The 18,363-nt window shown below is 38.0% G+C and overlaps 1 protein-coding gene across 4 annotated transcripts in view; it reads left to right on the forward strand.

Annotated features, from left to right (window-relative positions):
• Window positions 1-18,363, forward strand: part of LOC126268203 (inositol polyphosphate-4-phosphatase type I A) — a 251,957-nt gene that overhangs the window by 1,267 nt on the left and 232,327 nt on the right. The gene's annotated exons all lie outside the window — the stretch shown is intronic.

An 18,363-nucleotide genomic window follows, 5' to 3' on the forward strand; every position in this document is an offset into this window, starting at 1 on the left:
CTGCAGATTTTGCAGTAGATTCATTGTCCGTTTGATTACACATAACAGGAATTTGTTTCACAGCACAGACAACCTATTTTCATAGTTTTCAACATTAAAATCTGCAGTTTTACCCCTTTTAGTGGCAACATTGTACAGCGGTGAATCTCATTCACTCTGATGGTACTGGACTCCAATCAGGTGTTGAAGCATCACAATGCTATTGGCAGAAAAACTGTGCAAGTATTAAAATTTGAGACAATTACTGGTACATTACCAGAAGCCAGGACAGGCTGGTGATTTAATTTCACTAAGAGGAAAGGTGTTGCATCTGAAAGGGAGTGATAGCGTAGAGTTATTGGAGAAGTATGTGGGGTTATATAACCCAACTGGACTATTGCCACCTACACCTCTGCCGCAGCACAGAATTTCCACTGGGAACAAGCCACGTGTACACAAAAAACCATACACAGTGCCACATTATTTACAATGTGTGATGATCAACAACTTTGGGATGAAACTATAGAAGAAAGTACTGTCCTGCTCAGCAGTGGTAATAATTTTCCCAAAGAAGTCCTCATATGGGAAAAGTGCTTGTAGGTTCTATTGTGATCAAAGATTTCTAAACCAATGAATAGTTTGACACCTACCTCATGCTCAGTATCACAGACACAGTAGACCTTTGGTTTGCATACCGGTGTCACCAATTGGAAATAGCAGTGGAATATCAGCCTAAAACAGTGGTGTTGGTCCCACTTGGTTGCTTTCAGTAATACTGGATACCTTTCAGTTTAAAAAAATGCATTGGTGGCTTTCCAACACTTGTTAAACGCGATGCTGCAGCACCTGAAACCAAAGCAATGCTCGCTGTATGTAAAGGACATAATAGTATTCTCCAAGGACATACAGGAGCACATAGTGGGTCTGAAAGAAGTATTTGAATGGTTGCATGCAGAAGGACTGACTCTCAAAAAATTGTCACTTCACATTGCAGTAGGTACACTTTTTAAACCACAATATTGGTCAGGATAGGGTGCATACCAAACCACAACTTGTGCAAACCATAAAGGGTTTTCAGTGCCTAATATGGTAAACGTAGTGCGCCATATCTTGGGATCGCCAATTTATGTTGAAAATGCATTCCAAAATTTGTGGAGGTAGCAACATGGAATAGAACACACTATAGCATATGCTCCACACAGATGAATGAAGCAGGAAGAAATTGTTTAACCACAGAAAAAGAAATTCTAGTGCTAGCTTTTGGCATCACCTATTTCCCTTGCTATCTGTATGGTGGGGGGGGGGGGGGGGGGCATTTTGTCACAACAGACCACACAGCACTAAAGTGGCTTTAGGAACTAGAAGATCCAATGAGCCATTTAACCTCCTGGGCCTAGCAGCTAAACCAATTTGATTTAGAGGTAGTGCATCATCCAAGAAAATTTCATAGCAATGCAGACAGGTTAAGCATTAAAGTACGTGCCATAGAATGCATTGGAGTAAGCACGGAAGAGTGGTGCAGAGCTCATGCTGTCATTCCCTATTGTCAATGGCCTGCAAAACAAGCATAGTTCAACTCTGATGATGGAGTGCTTAACAAGCAAATATCATGTGGTTGCTGCATAGTTGTACCAGCCTGTTTACGGGGTGAAGTATTGAGGCAAGCCTATGATTCCATTGTAGCTGGACATAGAGACTTTGAGCACTGGATTGCCTCATTGCAACAATTACTGATGGCCACAGAGATTTGTGTAGTCTGGCATTGTCATGCTGCAGAAGGAGAGGGTGCTTTGTGTGTGGATGAACTCTTTGAATTCATGCTTTCACTTTTCTGAGGATGTCTCAGTACCTTTCAGAGTTTATGGTGGTGCATTTAGGTGTGAATTCCAAATGCACCCAACTTTGAACAACCCAGAACACTGTGAACTTGACTTTGCTTGCTGATAGCATAGCCCTGGACTTGTTTGGTGTTGGTGATCCTTTCTAAAAAGAACTACATTGTTGCTCACTTCTTTTTAAGGTCAAAATGGTGAACCAAACATTCATCACTTGTCAGATCGTTGTTAAGAAAACTGTTGCCCTCACACTCAAAATGTAAAAAAAATTGACGAGAGATGTCCAGTATCCTCTATTTCATGTTAGGATTGAACATTCGATGCACTTGCCATGCACGCGGTTTCCTGTACCGCAGTTCTGCAGTGATGGCATATATGTGCAATTATGATATTCCACACTTACATGGGAGCTGTGCTTTTTGTTATCCAGCAGTTTTTTGTGGTAAGTTCCTCAACGCAGTTCTGATGAGTCTCACCAGATGCTGTCTGCAATCGCAATCATCCACTCTGAGCTCTGTCACACGTGTTGAGATTAACACCACTGTATCTTTCATTAAAAGCCTAGACAATCCAGCATTACACATTACTGATGTTAATACAATTGTCATCGTACACAGCTTTCATTCGTCTCTTGTTTTGTGTGGTGAGAAACTAGATTACAGCAAGCTGTTTCTTGTGAACCACCTAGTTGTACAAAAAAATTCAGAGCCCACTAGCATTGAGGCTGCAATTTGGATCAGCGAAGTGGAAAAGTTGATGGAGCCGTATGCAAAACATACAATACCACAACTGATACTGAGAGCAGAAAACAAATTGGGAGCCATTACTTTCCAGCACACTGTTTTACTGACCAAAATTCACCATTTGTCACATTAATTGGCCTTGCACACTATACCAAACCAACAAGCAGAAAAAGTTGTGCAAGCTTTGACAAACCAATGGTTATCTAAATTTGGCATGCTATAACAACTGACCGGAGCATGAACTTCGTCAGAGCTATTGAAGTAGTTATGTCGACCATTATGTGTGAAGACGCTATGTACTAGTGCCCTGCATGCACAAGCAAATGGCAGAATGGAGAGTGTTCACAGGACATTGTGTAAAATGCTAAGTTATTTCATTAATAGTAGCCATAATTGGGATACCCTCCTGCATTTTGTTGTGTGCATACGCAACTCAAAAATTCACTAAAACACAGGCCTTTAGCCCTATGAAGTTATTTTTGGTTGTAAAATGCTCTCACCTTTTGAATTATGTCAACCTACTCTGGGTGAGGATACATTATCTGTCTGAACTTTGCTAAAAGGTTGTAAAAAGTATCTGGCATCAGATGAAAAAAATGAATACAAAGGCTTTAGAATAAGAGGAAAGCACCCACATTAAAAAAGCCACATTGCATAGGTGTCACATGGGGCCGTGGTTAATGCTAATTAAACTTCAAGTTCCAAAGGGAAAACTAAGAAATTCATTCCATGGTACCAATTTCCTTGTCAGGTAGTCGAATCAAAATTCTCAGTTAATGTTCAAATACAATTGCAGGCCCAAACCACAGTTGTTCATATAGGAAGATTTTGTTCATTCCTGGGTGAACTGTATGCACTGCCTCGATTACTGGCAGCACCTTCTGAAGGTGGATGGGATTCAGTCAGAGAGAACACGAGAAAGAAAGGTAGGACTTAGCCATTGAATTAGAGTATACCTACAATTTTTCCGACACCTTCATATGCCTTAAGACCATGAGGTAATTTTGCAGTTGGGCCATTCCATGTCAAGTCATCCAGGCCATGACACCCATTATCTAGTTTTGAACAGAGATTTTGTGTACTGCTTTTGTATCTAATATCATGAACTTTTGCCGATTTTTATTGCTTTATATACATTCTGTTAGTAGCAATTGCTGCAGGTTTGATGCAATGCGTTACTTCAAAGCAAACTGTAAAAATTTGAAAATTGGATGCCGTTTTTAAACAAAAAATGGTATGCTGACAGTTTCTTTCCATGACTATCCTTTTCAACATGTAGTTTTTGAAAACATGTTAGAATTATCCAATTAAATTTTTGTAAATTGATTTTGTTTAATTTCCTTGTTAAATGTGGAAAAAAATATTTTGGACAATTGCCCCCCCCCCTGGAAAACGCTGAAAAAATTAAAATGGTCTACAAATAATAAACTTTTATGCAAATTGAACAAAAATTGCAATATATGAAACTAAATTACTCGTTATGAAATAAAGGACAACTTGTACATTACATGACATATGAACACTTTCTTACCTCCGCCATAACCAAATTAACTCAATGTACAAATACATAGTATTTTGTCAAAAGCCAATATTGTCAACACTGCACAAAATGCTGGTGCTGCAATCTGCATTCAAGTTGATTCGGGACTACACATGCGACAAGACACTTTGATGCTTAGGTAATTTTTTTTTTTTTAGATGAGAACCGCTTTTCTTCCACCAACTTTGAGGTCTCTTTGCTCAGGGAATAACTACGGCCTGTTACTGTGGTGATATCAGCTTCACACAGAATATGAGAGAAAGAAACATCACAAACATCATTATCAGGCCAATAGAAGGATGGGGATGGTCTGTGAGGATGCATGAACCTTACTGCAACATCTTCTTCACAATTCACCTTCTCAACAATTCCCAAATATCAAGAAGAGTCATTGCACATGCAGCATAGCATTTGGGCTGCTCAGTGCATTCTGGCATTAGTGGTGGAAGTACACCTGAGAAATCGTGCGGGATACTAAAATCGGTATAACAGCTCAGCCTTTTTGCTCCAATTTTGGTTTATGGTATTGGTACAATGTGCTACATAGGTCGTGTTCCAGGGATTATTTTTGCACTTGTGAAGCGCTGAGAAAGATAATGTCTGACTTGTACCATTTTATCTTTTGAAACAAAGGGAACTGAAATGCCTTGTAGGTTCTCATGACAGAATTCAAATATCTGTGAAGCTGTAAGTATTTGATCTGTATAAACTCTTTGTAAACTTGTTTTAGTGACAAATCTTTTAACAGTGCCACCAATACCATGACAGGGAAATTTGCCATGGCTGGTAGCAAAAAGGACCAGCTACACTTTATGATGAAGTTGTGTTCATGGTAGCAGATATTTCTGAACTTGTTAGTTTTTATATTGTGCAGCACAGCCATCAATGAAATATTCAACATGTGCAAGATGAATTTCTGGATATTCACACTTAAAAAAATTCAGTAGTCTTCTGAGTCTGGTACACCAAGGCAACATCATGTTCTAGATCATCATTAACAATACAAAGACTTTTTGAATGTAACTGTTTTTTCTAGTTTGTAATATATATGGACAGTGTGAAGAGTGCAGCTGCTGTTTTTCCAGTGGTACCCTGTACTTTATCATGAACAACAAAATTAAGATTTTCACTGAAGTCCACTAAAATTAACACAGATCATCAATTGTTTCCTTCTTCATTTCAGATCATCAAATTGTGATTGAGAAATAAGAGTGTGGAGTAAGTTTTTCAATTTTCTTAATTAGTGTGTCACAGAATTCTGATTTGAACACTTAGTCACTCTATCAGTTGATACCCATTCACCATACTGAACCATCTCATCAGGATCATAGTCTTCTATTTCATTTTCTAAGTGGGTTTGAAGCAATCAACTGGTGGGGCCTTTTTCACACAGCTGAAGCATTCAGGCTCAGTTTTTTATATCACATGTTATTATTTTAATTAGATCTTGGTATGTTTCTTTAATAGAAATGGAATTTAGAAGCAATATAACGTTTTGGTGGCAAAAGCACAGATATATGGTATATGTTCCTGATGATCCTGCAACTTTCTGCTGTTTTTGTCGAAGAGAAGCAAATTTTGAGAATCCTACTTTGTCTTCAGAATACTTATTTTTATAGAGAGAATACAGTTCAGTTAAGACGCTTTTGTTCATAAGTATTTTTGCTGGTGCTCACTGTTTCTTTTTTCCCAGGCATTATTCTTGTGTTGTCATCATCCAAATAAAAACTCTTTACTTCTTAGACTGTGTCATGTGGCAATGCCTTTCCTCTTTTCTCCTCAGACATCAATAAAATACCCTTCTCCATTAAAAGAGCTCTTGCTTGTCATACCAGGTATTCAGAAACCTGAAATTCGTAACTGACTTTCTGTCAAGACCAAGTTGGCGGAACAAGAGTAAGTAACTGAATTTTTTCGCGATTATTTGCATATTCAATTTTCAGTTTGATTTTGTCCACGAGTTCATCATGATGTTTTGACTTTTCTTCCAGTTCTGTTAAATCACTTTCAGGGATAGTGCTTGCATCAGCAGCCAGCTCAACTTGATATGTACGTGAAGTTTTAGTTTTCAGAGCCTTAGCTCCTGATTCCAATTTTCGTTTGGCTGCTGCATACAGACTATGCCAAGCAACTGAATGCAGCCTTGCAGGAGATACTCCTAAGCTAGTATTGAGCACAGATTTTTTAGGAGTCTGTACCTTCACATTACTGTCATTTATATAGTCTGGTGATAAGTCGTTACTTGATTGTTCTCATTAATAAGTTTGATACAGGTTGGACACATTTTCTCCCCAGGAATAATGCTCAAGTCTCTAATTTTGAAGATCTTTGCCTTTTCTAAGTTAATTTCACGCAATCCAGAAGAAACAGATCGTTTATGGGGCTTGAACGAATCACAGCAAATTTTCTTATGTAGAGAGAGGTGCCTATCTTTGCGTTTAACACACACAAAACAATTAAATCACATTATGAATGACTGTCACTTCACCATAATAAAAGTTTTTGTTCTTCACTGGTCGGTTCATTCACACAAGTCAGGTTATCACACATATCTTGCAGATACTGTCCAAGAAAACACTGCCTACTTGTTCTTTCCATACTGCTTCAGTCATAAAACCAATATTTGTCATAAATAATTCAAAAGATGATTAGTGTAACCTAAAAATAATTAAATAATGAAAAATCATTCTATCCCGTTGTTTCATTACAAAAGTATTTCACATTATTATTGTAACATTAGGGGACTTACATTTGTTTTGGAATGAATAGTTAAAAACTGCAACAATTGAATTTTTAACCAATAATTGGCTCTGGATACAACTCAGTACAAAAGCGGAGATGTGCATGCTCAGTGAACACATGACTCAAAACAAAGAAACTGGATTATATAATACATGTAGTGGCAATAAAACAGTCATGAATTAGCAACTTCAATATTTCTTTTATAATAATGTTGTTTTTCACACTTACCATTATTTCTACAAACTGATTCTTTATGTGTGACATAATGGAATAGGCTGTTTATAATAATATTGTAAATTTTTCAGAGATATCTATGAGGGGGCAATACCCTAAATAAAACATAATGTCCATGCATGGATTTTGTTTAAAAGAAGTTATTTACAGTTTTTTCTGAGATGTAGATGATGGATATTCACTACAAGAAGCATGACTATAAAAATATAAACCTTCCTCTTTAACTAAAAAAAATTCAGGCTCAATTGCAAAAAATGTAGGAATTATTGCATTTTTAAATTATAAAGGAGCCTGTCTATGAAAGCCTGAATTCCTGAATCTATACAACTTCATTTTATCAGAAGAGAAAAATTAATTGACCTGCAAGATTTACATTTTGGGAATGTGAATACATCTAGGTAAACTTCCACTATCCAAAATTTCAAGGATTTGCGTGATGATGGGTGTCATTTCCTTAAATTTCTGGATGATTTGATGTGGAATGACGCAACTGGATTTTTGTGTTACCTCAGTCATTATTGGTAGCACTTGTAAGTAGGCTACAGAATATGGTTAATCCTGTGATTGTGTTGTTTATATAAGAAAGTCTCACAAGAAACATTTGTGTTAGGTTATAGAAGACTTTCCAGGGGAAATTTTACTTATAACATTAGTAGAACATTAGTGTGTGTAATTTTTAAGAAAAACATAAGTACTACATAGTGCAGTACATTTTTAGTTTGTTAAATATATGATTTCCGTATAAGAATATAAGCAGATAGGAAGTACAGGGTGAGTCAAAACGGACTTTATACCTCTGGAATGACATAAATTTATGGAGAATACATACAGAATTGGTAGGTGTGACATTTTGTAGCAAACAAACTCAAGCTGCACATAAAAATGCCAAGTGTCATTTTGGTTTGACGTCACTACCATTTATGATACCGCAAACATCCCACCGGTATTCACTTTCTTCCCACACTTGTAGCAGCAAATTCGGCATAATTTGTGTAACGGCAGGGTAGATTCGATTTTACATGTTTACTAAGTTGTTTGGTAGGTGAGGAACATACACATGGTCTTTAATGAAACCCCAGAGAAAGAAATGCAGTGGTGTCTGATCTGGGGAGTATGCTGGCCATGCAATTAGTCCGTCACAGCCTGAGAAGCAATTAGCCTATCGAGGAAACCTCGAACTTCCATGAGGAAATGAGGTGGTCACCTTTTTGCGGGTAATAAACCATCTCATCTCAGTCACTTTCATTGATCTGTGGAATTAGAGTTTTCTAAGATATCTAGGTACACAATAACATGACACTTTTCACCATGAAGAAGAAAGGACTGTACACTTTCAATTTGCTAAGGGCACAAAACAAATTAACTCTGGGGCTGCTATGAATGTGTTCCAGGATTGCATCTGGATTTTCGCTGCCCCATTCTATGCAGTTGTGGCTGTTCATCATGCCACTGATACAAAATGTTGACTCATCGCTGAAGATTATTGTGTTCAAGAATGTCTCTTCAGCCTCTACCCGAGTAACATGTGCGCACTAAATTCCCCACAAGCAAATTAATTTGCATCACAGATGTTCTGTGACATTTTGAATCTGTATGGTTTCAAGTACGTAAATGTCTAGGCAGGACACACCAAACATGTTTTGTGGAAGGCTGGTCTTGCGAGACGCATGTCGTGTTTATTTTTGTGGACTGTGGGTAAAGCTTTACCTAACCTATTCGACATAATCGTCAACATGTGGATGACCTGGTGATTTATCATGTCTGAGTGAACAACTCGTTTCAGCAAAGTTCGTGTGCCAAGAGTAAATTGAAGGCATGCTTAGAGATTGTTTAGCACAATTTATGCTGAATAGTTGTTGCAGATTTCATTTCAAGAAATCAAAAGCACAGCGAGCATGCTCTGCACCAGTGAAAGTAGTCATTTTAACAGTGCACTACTTTGGCACTCCAGGTTGCAGAATGGAGTAATGGTGCTCTAAGTGAATCAGACTTGAGGTCAGTTACTACACAGTGACAGATTTACTGATTATATAAGTTCTTTCAATAAATTTTTTCATCATTCCAAAGTTGTAAAGCTCTTTTTGTCTCACATTCTTTGACAATAACTGAGTGAGTGTATGAGTGTCTCACTTCGGCCTTTTACAGATATTTTATAGGTCAGTTTGGTCATTTGAGATGCGGGATTTGAGGAAGTATTAAGAACCTCTGATTTTACATGAAATTAACATGGCTTGTGCACCTGAAAGACATGCAAACGGAGAGCATAAAATCATGGAATATTTTGAAATGCATCAGCAGAGAGTTGTGAATAGTTGACAGGTCGTGCTCCCTGCAGTTTTAGAAACGTTTCTCAAATCATAATTAAAGTATGGCAGCAAGATTTCTGCTTTTGGACCAACACATACCTCCTATCTTAAGATGTTAGAAGCAGTCCACCTTGAGAGCATTTGGATCATACTAGACCAACCCAATTCAGGGCCTGTGAGCAGAGACTGGTGAACCTCCACTCAGAATTCATCGGTGCCCCTCCTTCTGGCTCAACAGGCACTCAAAATTTCGGAATTGCCCGTTATTAGCATTTGGTGCTTTGAGCTGCTGTTCAGGTATCGGCTCCAAGTGGGCGAAGCTGGTTGGGTATTCGTGGATCTGAATATATCAGTCTTGAGAATTTCCACCTTGGGCATCTACAGTGGCTCTAAGTGACTTAAGCTTGATGCAGCAAAAAGCACTTGTACTGCAGATTTCATGTTTACCGATCGGTTTTCTTCAATTTTAGGTACATACCACAGTTTTATTGTTCCATACATGGGTGGCTTCTAGCAAAGAAATGCACTTCGTTGCTCAGCTGTTTTCCCTCATAGGGTTTTCCAAGTATCCCTTCCAGAACACGTTACAAATTATGATGTAAAGCTATATGGCATTATGAGGACACTGGAGTGGATTCAAAGGTAACACAGTTTGAAGTTTCTTGTCTGCCTGACTCGCTCAGTGTGGTACAAGCAGTCCACCGCATGTACCCAGTAGACCAGTTGATTCAGATCATCCAGGACACCTTACAGCAGATTCAACACCAAGGCAAGGAGGTGGTCTTTTGCTGAATACCTGAAAACATCAAGATACAGGGAAGTGCGACAGTCAGTAAAACAGCCAAAGAAATGTGTAGAGATGGTGGTGAGAGCTGGTGGGCCATCGCCTTGCATGCATTCGTCTCATTTTCCAACAGGTGAATTGTGTGTCAGTGTGAAACAAAATTGTTTGAAGTGATGAACAACAAACAAACTGCAGTCACCGAAATCAACCATGCATGAATACATGCATGAGGAACTTCATGCCAACTACACTGCTGGAAGGAAGTGCTGCTTACCAGACTGTGCATAGAATCTTGCAAGTAGTGCTTGACTTCCTCCTCCAGTGGGAGCATCCATCTCTCTGTGACATTTGTGACGTGCCATTTTCAGTTCAGCATGTTTTGGCTACATGTATTTTATGTACTGACATTAGGGCAACTATCATTTTGGCTGGAGATTTGTCCACCAACTTCACGTAACACACTTCTGGCTTAATATCTTATCCAGGCAATTCAACAGTTTTATTAATCGGTTTTCATAGTAATAGCTTGATATATCGTGGTGGCAGCTTTTTCATAATTGTTATGTGGAATTTCATGCATAATAAGCAACTCCACCTGTGGAGACAGCCTTGCTACTCCCCATCCCCCGTTCTCCTTTGCCTTCCTTCCTCCCTCCCTCCCCATCTTCACCAAATAAATGGCATGATGGTTTTTCCAAGGGAGTTGATGACCATGCCCCTTCCCCATATCCAACATCACTGTATTATCATCATCAATCATTTAATATGTTGTGTTGTTTAATGTTTTCTCGGTGTAGTAAATGTTGGCAATGCTTATGATTGCTGACTGTAGGTAGAAGTTCTGAGGACACTAATTGTGGTGTGTAGCACCAAACATATCTGGATACATTCTGCTAACAACCACTGTTTGAATACAAAATGTAGCACAGGCACTGAACTATCCATATCTTGCTACTGCACCCTCTTTCATGGACAGTGTTATGAAAGATACCCTCAACGTGTGTACCGTTGATAATTTAGTTAGCAGAGACACTTAATATACCCTCATAGTTGTATCCAACACTGTCCATACTAAATTTTTTATTACAAATAACACGATAACAAAATAGATCGAGAACTCTTTAGTTTGGGCCCTTTGTGTTTAACAGCATATCCTGTGACCATCTCCTCTAGACCTGTATAGGTCTAGTAAACGATGTAATCTAAGCTGCCACATGCAAAGCTTAATGGATAAATTTAAGCAAAACACATTAATGATCTCTACAGCTGACGTATACACCACTGATCATTAAATTTGCAACACATCAAATTGTTATGAAGGATACTACATGCATGGATATGCAAATGGTTAAAATTTCAGCACAAACACAAAAAGTAGGTATGTATGATGCCATTTATATTCTGTAGCCAAAGAAAATTATGCAGTGGGATTCTCATTCAGAATTACATTTGGACTCGTGAAAGACATAGAAATGTGTACCGGGAAGGAACACGGTTTGTAGAAACAGCAGTTAATTGTTACATGATGTTGCCACTTGCATTGGTCGGGATCGTGTGATTGTTGTCTGAACATGGAATCGTTAGATTGAAGAGGGCTTGTACTCTGTACCACACAGGAACTCAATGCTCCACACGACTGGAGACTGAGATGACAGATACATTGTTTGTGCCTTGAGTTAAGAAATGCCCTCATTTACAGTAAGACAATTACCGTACATAAAATATAATGATGTCTGAAGCAGCACATATGACAAAATCATTGTGTGGCTACTGTTGCTGGGGCTTACCATAATGCTGAAGGCAAAGACAGGCTTTCCGACAGTACTGTGCCCAATGAAGGCGCTGGATGCAGGAGTGATTCCACACATCTTTGCAGACAAGTCCCAGTTCAGTTTGCAACATCATATTGTAGGTATCCACTTCTGGAAGCTCAGAGGAGAACAAATGTAGCTATATTGAATTCGTCATTGTCATTCTGGCCCAGTACCTGGTGTGATAGTGTGGAGTGCCATTGGCTACACAGAATGGTCACATCAGTTTGATAGCTGGTAATCTGGACCATAGCTATTACATTTCTGATGTGTTATGGCTGTCAGCTGTGTCATATCTTTGGGTTTCCATTATTATATCTTCCAACATGATAACACAAAAGACTGCAGTTTGCCTGTGCCATCCTGACTTACCTCTGTGCGGAGTCCTGTTTGACTGTTGCCCTGGCCAGCAGGCTGTCGAGATCTCTTACCTACTGAAAACATTCCGTCATAGTTTCCTGAGAAACTGGCATGTCACCTTCATGAGCCATTACATTTGATGATCTCTGACATATATTTGAAATATCTGACACTCAAGCTCAGTTTGACTCAGTCCCCAGCTTGGTGAAAACTGGAAGTGGCAGCTCTTGTTCACTAAATTTTTTACCATTTAGACCCCAAATCACCTAAGAATTTGTGTTCTTACAATACTGCGTGTACATAAGAAGTAAAATTCAGTTATTTGTTACTCTTGCTATTGTTGCAATTTTAATGGCAAACAGTGGAAAATAATGCTGTCTGTGTACACATGATATTGTACTTCAAAGCACATACAGTTGGCTCACATAGTTTACTTTAAACCCTATATTTACAGTTTCTCAGTTACATTATAATGGCAATCCTTTCTGTATTACCAGGGAAGTATAATATTCAGTCACTACAGCATCAGATCAAAAATAGTATTGCACAACAATTTTGTTTCTCCATGTTTGGCACAAGAAGTATGTGGACATACTGACCTAAGGTTGAATGATAACCCACTTTTGAAAGGGTTACTTTCTCAGAAAAAATTTAATATAGTTTTCTTCTTGATGAGATGACAGCACCAGAATAAATATGACGTGCTCTTTCTCACAGAAGTAAAAAGAGGAAAGGGGGGAGGGGGGGGGGGTGGAGGATGAATTGCAAACACTCTCTGACACTAACTGCAATTTCCCAGCATATTTTTGGACATATTGTGCGCATGATTTATGGTTGCCTAGTGGATCATTTATAATGCTGAACAGTGTTGTCTTTAAAATGCCCAGAGATTCTGATCTTAGAGAAATGCTCTCTGTGATCAGCACCGAGTGCCTGGTCTCCTAGTCCTCACCTCATTACAAGCAATTATTAAACATTCCCTAAGTTGATGATGAAATTGCTTCACTTTTATGCATAATCTATGAAGTAATTGTCTAATGCTTGTTCAGATGTCAGGAAAGAAAACCTTAATGAGGCAATGGGTTGCTAAACAGTTGTTCCTCATCCCACATATAGGCTGAAATAGTCGTTATTTGGAAATTTGTATAGTTTTTCAATACATGTATTTTCTTCTTTCTAGATGAAATTTCTAAAGTAACTCATTTACTCACATACACGGATCAGCTAGTACATTATGACCACCTGCCTAAGAGCCTTTATGTCCACCTTTGGCACAAATAACAGTGGTGATGCATCATGACATGGAAGCAATGAGGCCTTGGTAGGTCGTTGGAGGGACGCAAGTCACTTAATTCTCGTAAAGTCTGGGGAGGGGGAAATGAGCTCTGATGTCACGTTCAATCACATCCCAGATGTGTTCGATCAGTTTTAAATCTGGTGAGTGGGGGAAGGAGGCAACACGTCAATTGAAACTCACCACTGTCTTCCTCGAACCATTCCCTCACATCCCTAGCCTGACATGATGCATTATCTTGTGAAAAATACCACTGCCGTCCGGAAACATGATCGGCATGAAGGGGGGTGTATGTGGTCTGCAACCAGTGTATGATACTCCTTGGTCATCATGGTGCCTCACATGAGCTGCACTGGACCAGTGAATGCCCCAGAGTATAATGGAGCTGCTGCCAATGTGTCTCCATCCTGGAGTACAGGTGTCAAGGAACTGTTCCTCTGGAAGGTAACAGATTCACACCCTCCCATTGGCATGTCGAAGAAAGTGTCAGGATTCATCACACCGTGCAAAACTCTGCCACAACCCCAACATCCAGTGCTGATGGTCTTGTGCTCATTTCAGTCGTAGTTGCCGCTGTCGTGATGTTAACATTGGCACATGCCCGGGTTTTTGCCTGTGGAGGTCCATTGTTAGGAGTGTTTGATGCACTGCTTGTATGTTCAGACATACTTGTACTGTGTCCACCATTAACGTCCGATGACTGTGCCCAGCATTAACGTGTGATGTTAGTTCTGCCACAGTATAGTGCCTGTACTGTTTTATCATTCTGCCCAACTTTCAACATTTGACATCTGTAATGAGGAAATTTATTTTATGTATTTATTTATTTTTTGTAAGGGTACAAGCAAATGAATAGATCTCCATAACTACTATAATTGATTCATCTATGCTTTGCACAGGATTTGATAGCATAATTCAGTTCATTCGTTTTCCTTGACTCCAAAGAGTTTAGGATTATCATGTTCTGAAATTGTGAGTTAGGCACAAGGCTATTTTTCCTATATACTCATTGGTGTGTGACACACAGAAACAAGCAATAGTCAGTGGGTAACCTCTTAGGAGATACTTCTCAGTGGACTATTATAGCTGATGATTATACATATTGTTCTTAGTGTTTCCAGTCAATCTGTTCAATTATCATCTGACTGGAAAATGCATGGTGTGCCATGTCATAACCATTTATGATAACTATCCTGGGTGGTGGTTTAGGAGATGTTTTCCTATAGCAAAACTGCGTAGATTTTCCAAAATAGATTTTAATATGCTTTGTTGTGCCTTGAATCTGGTTTATCACTAGCTAATATTTTTGAGACCTCAGGGAATGCAAGGTTTCTTCAGTTCCTTGAGAAGGAACTGCAGATTTTTGTGCCAGTGGTTACATTTGTGCCACCAAGTATTGTTTAAAAGTAAATGGATTACTAGTACAAACAACATTTAAAGACTGTCATTGTGTTACATTGTGGGTAAGAAGTGATACTTCTAGAATTTAGATGTATTCCGAATGAATAGAAGGAAACAGGAGTTTAGTGTACAATTTTGCAAATCAGAACATATTACTAGGAGAACTTAAGATGAATGGAACAGGTCTTACAAGCGACAGTAGTTGCTCTTGTTGCTTTTTCAACTATTAAAAACCATATATTACATATGATACCCACATATCTTACAGTAACACTGCAAGCAGGAAGCGGGTGTCATCCTATAATACATCTATCTGCTTTGTAATGGCAGCTACTTCATCTAATTTTTCTTTTTCAAGGCAAAGATCTATTAGAACAAACGTTGTGTCCCTTTCCAGTCTAAATGCTGTGAAGGTGCTGTGAAACCTCTTGCCTTGCCTTTATGAAGTCAGTGTGTTGGTAAGAGCTAAAAGTTCCATTCGTAACTTACAGTTGCATGAGTGATTAATTGTAGACAAGGACTGGGTGATTTTGCCGTGGTATTTGGTATATTAACAATTTTACATCCGTAATACTGTGGGTTAGTGTAGTAGAGAAGTTAATGATTTATGCTTGAAGGGTAACAAAATTTTTGAACATTTTTTGCTGGCAAATTCCAGTAGCAGTAATGTGTCTTTTTTTTTTTGTTAATTGTTATTAATATTTTAGCATACACCCTCTAATATTAGGAACATAATCCACAGCAATGCATTTCAGGAGTCAATGCACTTTAAAACCACTTAAATATAAAAGCAGGTAAAAGTATTTGGACATTACATCGTCCTCTTATTATAAAAACAGCATTACCTGCACACTGCTGACACACTACTCGGCGGCAGAAGGCTAACTGTGTAGATGTAAAACAGCATTACCAGATTCCCTGCTCCACTTATCTATGTTACTGCATATAGCACAAAGTGTTGCTTCTGTAAGGTACTAAACACCCATCACATCAGCTGCCTCTTCATGCATCATTAGTTTGTAAACACACGTACAGATCTGACAGACTGCAGCTGGTGCGACCGGTGTTTATCGCCTTACAGAAGCAACAATTTTGGAAGATGTGCAGTAATACGGATAAGCAGGAAAGTGAATCTGGTGTTGCCATTTTTATAGTGAGCCAAGGACTTCATGTCTGAATAATTTTATTTGTTTTTATATTTTGACCTTAAGTGCTCTTGAAGTTCATTGTACATAGCATTAACTTAGACAGCTAATGACAGGAGCTTGACTCCTGAAACACATTTCTGGTCAGTTAAATTCCTGATATTAATGGTTGTATGCTAAAATATTTATGATGATTACCCTAAAAAGTGCTCCCTCTGGTCCTTAAGATGGACAATAGTAGAATGTGTCTTTTTTAATTTTTTAATTTTATCTTATTTTTTCATGGTTTACACAAAGTGGCATCAATAATCTTTTATTAGAACTAGTTTCAGTATTGCACCATCTTTGCAGCATGAAAAGATTTCAATTACTGACACGGAAAACCACATGGTAGGCCCTACATATAAGATCATCATAGCTGCACACACACAGAAAGACAGCAAGTGTCTTTTCACAGAAGAGGGCGTGACCCATTAGAACAACAGGTGATAACTGCAAATTACAGTTGTCTACTGTTTTAATAGGTCACAAACACTTCTGTGTTAAAACACTTAGTGTCTTTTTGTTTGTGAGTAATTTTAATGGTTTTGTATGTTCAGGGTTTCCTGTGTCAGTAATTGATATGACATATGAGAACTATTAATCTCTTTGTACCAAGATGATTGGTGCAATACTGAAACCATTTACAATAAAAGAATATTAATACAGCTCTGTCTTGTATTTCAAAAAATAATAAATTCTATTATGGCACAAGAGGTTCTTTAAAACACCACGGAACAGATGTAATGTGTAAAATTATTATGTAAAATTTCCTCTTTTTGCATCGAACCCATACAAGAAAGCGTGTATAAATGTGCTGTCCAGTATGCGAAGGGATAGGGAAAAAAAAGTATTCAGCATATTTAAATGTTAATGAAATTTAGTATACAGTCTCTATTTTATTGTACTTTTAACATACAATCTAATGACTGTTACTGTATATCACACAATATTTTGCCAAATTGTTTGATTTATATGACTAGTGACTTTTTATTGTCATTTTTTGTCAAAATGTTCTTTTTTTGTTACGTGAATCCATACGCGAAATAACAATAACAAAAATGCTCTCCATGCTGTTAAGTGGCCCATGCACTTTTGAAAGATCCCTGTAAACTATATTTATACAAACAATGGAAAGTCCAGGTTGAAATAAGAATAATATTAGGAAAATGATGGTGATACTCACCTCATAGAGAAGGTGTTGGGTTCCAGATATGTGTAGTGAAAAGACTGCCAAACATTTAGGCTTTCGAACAAAAAATTCTTTGAAAATTTCCGAAGGAGGACAGGGGTCAGAGACAGTGGTCATTTGTGTATGAATTGTGCTTGTGTAAATGTTACATGTGTTGTCTACTTTAGAAGAAAGCCTTTTCCCCGGAAGCTTAAATGTTTAGCAATCTTTTCATAGTGCCTGTCTGTGGCTCAGTGCCTCCTCTATGTGATGAGTAGCAATCTAACCTTTTTGTAATAGTGTTACTGTATTTATACTATGTACTTGACAGGCAATTTCATGCATTTAAGACATTTCATATCAGATTTATGAATTGCATTTGATTGAATTTGTCTTATGGAACTTCTGTTTGTTACAGCATGAAGTAATGAAAATTCTGAGTGTAGTTCAAATTTTATGACAAAAGATGATGTTTATTCCCCATATATGAAGCCACTAACTAATATTATTGTGATGTACAAATGTAGAAATTTGCATGATGACTGTTGTTAAAGATTTTTGCATGCATAATAAGCATTTGAAGTAATACTGCCTGTAATAGAATTTGTGTTAAAAGTACAATTCCTGTCCTTAGCTGCCTGTGGTTAATTATGCAGAAATTGTATTGAAATGAAAGAATGATAGTAGCATTTTTTTACTTTTTATGCAGACTCATTAGCTTGCTTGTAATACAAAAGAAATGTAACAGCTTATTAAAAAATTACATAATCAAGTGTGGTGTGACTGACATACTCAGAAAACAATATTCTTTGGGAATGTCCTTTCCACCATCTGGAGATAATAAGTGTAGGATAAACAAAAAGCATGGAAGAGTGACTCTTCCATATATACTCTTCCATATATACATATACATCTGAACTCTGCAAACCACCACGAGGTGCATGACAGAGAGTAAATATCAGACATTTTGTGTTGACTT

This window comes from Schistocerca gregaria, chromosome 4 (genome assembly GCF_023897955.1).
Source record: "Schistocerca gregaria isolate iqSchGreg1 chromosome 4, iqSchGreg1.2, whole genome shotgun sequence".
Classification (NCBI taxonomy): domain Eukaryota; kingdom Metazoa; phylum Arthropoda; class Insecta; order Orthoptera; family Acrididae; genus Schistocerca; species Schistocerca gregaria.